This window comes from Schistocerca nitens, chromosome 4, assembly GCF_023898315.1.
Source record: "Schistocerca nitens isolate TAMUIC-IGC-003100 chromosome 4, iqSchNite1.1, whole genome shotgun sequence".
Lineage (NCBI taxonomy): Eukaryota > Metazoa > Arthropoda > Insecta > Orthoptera > Acrididae > Schistocerca > Schistocerca nitens.
In genome coordinates this window covers 767,032,228-767,035,614 of record NC_064617.1, presented here as the reverse complement: position 1 = coordinate 767,035,614, position 3,387 = coordinate 767,032,228, and the positions used below count along the sequence as shown (strand labels likewise).

General features: G+C 48.1%; 1 pseudogene; it reads right to left on the bottom strand.

The window, feature by feature from the left end:
• Window positions 1–2,582: 2,582 nt before the first annotated feature.
• Window positions 2,583–2,700, bottom strand: LOC126254757 (5S ribosomal RNA; annotated as a pseudogene).
• Window positions 2,701–3,387: the final 687 nt, after the last annotated feature.

Sequence of the window (3,387 nt, the reverse complement as noted above, 5' to 3'; positions counted from 1 at the left end):
CCGAGGCAGGATTCGAACCTGCGACCGTTGCAGCCACGTGGTTTCGGACTGAAGCGCCTAGAATCGCTCCGCCACCGCGGCCGGCTGGAGGGTAAAAATCGTAGAGGGAGACCAAGAGATGAATATACAAAGTAGATTCAGAAGGATGTAGGTTTCCGTAGTTACTTGGAGATGAAAAGGTTTCCACAGGCTAGAGTAGCATGGAAGCTGCATCAAACCAGACTTTGAACTGAAGACCACAACAACATTGGTTAATGCCGAAACAGTGAGCGTATATAAATCCTACTCCCTCCACTCCAGTCCTCATTCTGCTATTGTCTGTGGTCGGGTCGGCTCGATTGCCTTGTTCTCACTAGCGTGTGCGTTAATCGTTAGTTTGCTTCACATCCGACTTAACATGTAGCGTTTTTCAGGCATCAGCAGTGGTTGCGAACGCCCAGGACTGTCGCAGGAATGGGAATTACCAGGTAAACTCATATTAAAATTATAACATGAGGTCGGATTTCGTTGAAATGGAAATAGCTCTGAGCACTATGGGTCATCAGTCCCCTAGACTTAAACTACTTAAACCTAACTAACCTAAGGACATCACACACATCCACGCCCGAGGCAGAATTCGAACCTGCGACCGTAGCGGTCGCGCGGTTCCAGACTGAAGCGCCTAGAACCGCTCGGCCACTGAGGCCGGTTCGGATTTCGTGCTATATATTTTTGTAAAAAGATTTCGCAGTATCAAGTGACTGTGTGTCTAGATTTCGAATTTAAAAAAAAGTGTCATAACACTTGTTCAGGTTTCATTGTTTTTTTTTGTTGTTGTTGGTTCAGCATACATCCACCAAATCGTGGAGGAGTTGAAAGGCAGGGAGCTTGCAGTGGCAACAGCAGCAGCAACAGCATCGTAAGTAATGTATGCATTCTTCTTGTAAATGCAGTATGCTGCTGTTATTTAGTGGTCAGTGAGTGTTTGCTGTTGTACATGGTTCTCAGGCTCAAAATCGGTAACTGTAACTTTTTCACTAAGAATTTCGTAGTACTGAATACATGTCATCTTATTGTTTCAGTATACATCCAGGGAACAATTGATGGCATAGCTGCTGAAAGCCAGCAACAGCAATAAGTTATACATAGTTTGTTCTTCATAGTAGTGTGCATATACATAATATGGTACTATTAGACAAATATTTAATTTTATGAGTGAAATATGTTGCTTATTCTTTGTTGTTATTGTCGTAGATCATTTCGAGGAGCATGACGAGGGAGGGACAGAGGTTGTGATTCCACCCACATCACAGCTAACGTTGAAGCACACATTCGTTCGTCGATTTTTTTCTTAGTTTTCTGTGTATACCTTTTTGTCTTGAATCAGTATGTTCCTGCTGTATGTGATTTTGGAGACCTCGATTTAGTCATCCACGGTGATTCGGATGCGGAGATGGCTGAATGGGTGAAGGAGATGGAGAGGGAGCTGCACCGCCATGAGTAGGTGCCGGATGACCTGAGGGATATGTCATAGAGCCAGAGCGATATAGATCATTTATAAACATGTACTCACTCTGCTTACAAATAACCAGTGTTCTCTCTTGTATTGCAGCAACAGGCGATGTCTGGGCGACGTACTTAACTGTGTTCGTTATTGTTTCTCTACAGCTCCAACGTCCATGCTGTATGCAGTACCGAGCGAGGTGGCGCAGTGGTTAGCACACTGGACTCGCATTCGGGAGGACGACGGTTTAATCCCGCATCCGGCCGTCCTGATTTAGGTTTTCTGTGATTTCTCTAAATCCCTCCATGCAAATGCCGGGATGGTTCCTTTGAAAGGGCACGGCCGACTTCCTTCCCCATCCTTCCCTAATCCGATGGGTCTGATGACCTCACTGTCTGGTCTTCTCCTTCAAAGAACCCATCCCAACCGCAGTATGCAGTGGCGTGGGTGGTGGGAACGGTGAAGAATCCACCAACAAGACACGGTCCTGTGAACCGTATAAGACGGACCTCATCGCTGAGCGGGAAGCCAGCGTCATGCAAGCAGCCGCAGCCGTAGCCGCCCCTGTCGCTCCCGCCCCCGATGCCGCCAAACTACCGCTCTGGCGACCGTGGACCACGTTCCCATACGCAACTGGTTCAGGGAAGTGGTAACTGCCATCTCCACAGCCGCAATCAGAACCGCAGCCAGGCTGCCCACAATGAAGCAACGCCCTAAATCCTCCTCCCCCATGTTCCTGGCCGAACCGCGACAAACGTGGACTACCCTGCTCCTCCACGCAGTCATCAGCAACAGCATCATCGTCGTCAAGTAGTTGTAGTTATAGTAATAGCAGTACTAATCCTGTGACTAGCGGTAATTCCCCCTCCCGTCCTTAAAGTGAAGGAGATTAGATCAGTAATAAAAAAAAGCACTCCACGAGTGGCTTACCGGGACCATCCGACCGCCGTGTCATCATCCGAGGAGGATGTGGATAGGAGGAGCATGGGGTCAGCACACCGCTCTCCCGGTCGTAAGATGGTATTCTTGACCGAAGCCGCTACTATTCGGTCGAGTAGCTCCTCAATTGGCATCACGAGGCTGAGTGCACCCCGAAAAATGGCAACAGCGCGTGGCGGCCAGGATGGTCACCCATCCAAGTGCCGACCACGCCCGACAGCGCTTAACTTCGGTGATCTCACGGGAATCGGTGTATCCACTGCGGCAAGGCCATTGCCAATTAGATCAGTAATAAAATAACACAATTAGAATACATGGTTACTGCGGGCGCCTTTGAGGAGCGAGTCTCATTCATTACGATCGACAATCCAAACGGGGGGTACGGGATCCTGTAGGATTTCTAAAAGCTTGCCTTCCTGTTCTGGAAATGGAGCTCTTCAAGGTTGTTGACGATCTGATATATCCTGCTGTACGGTGTATCGAACTGTCGCACTCCCAAAAACAGGCCTCTGACATTGAAGAGACCAGGCTTCCCTATCTTTGGGGGGGGGGGGGGAGAATGGAGTGATAACCCGGGGCACATCAATGACCAAGTGGTTTCGTGAGTCCACCGTGAGTGCTACACCGGACCGGTGTTCCGAGATGAAAGGTAGAGGGTCAGCTAAAGCACTCAGACGAGTACTAAATCTTGACATCCCTACGCATGTCTGTGTTCCAGTAATGGAGGATCCAACTGTATGAAGTTTCCTAACGATATAGCTGATAAGAAGGCATGCACTAATGCCGAAAACGAAAACAACCACGCTTGTTTTGCGTGGTTAATCCTGGCTTGCGAATGAAATTACAATTATTGGAATCATTCGCAGGGTATATCTCGATATGGAAGATGACATTGGTGAACACTATAATTTTGACAGTATCGAGTTCCCCCTCAAGATCCAGGACATACCTAAATTTGATGCTCA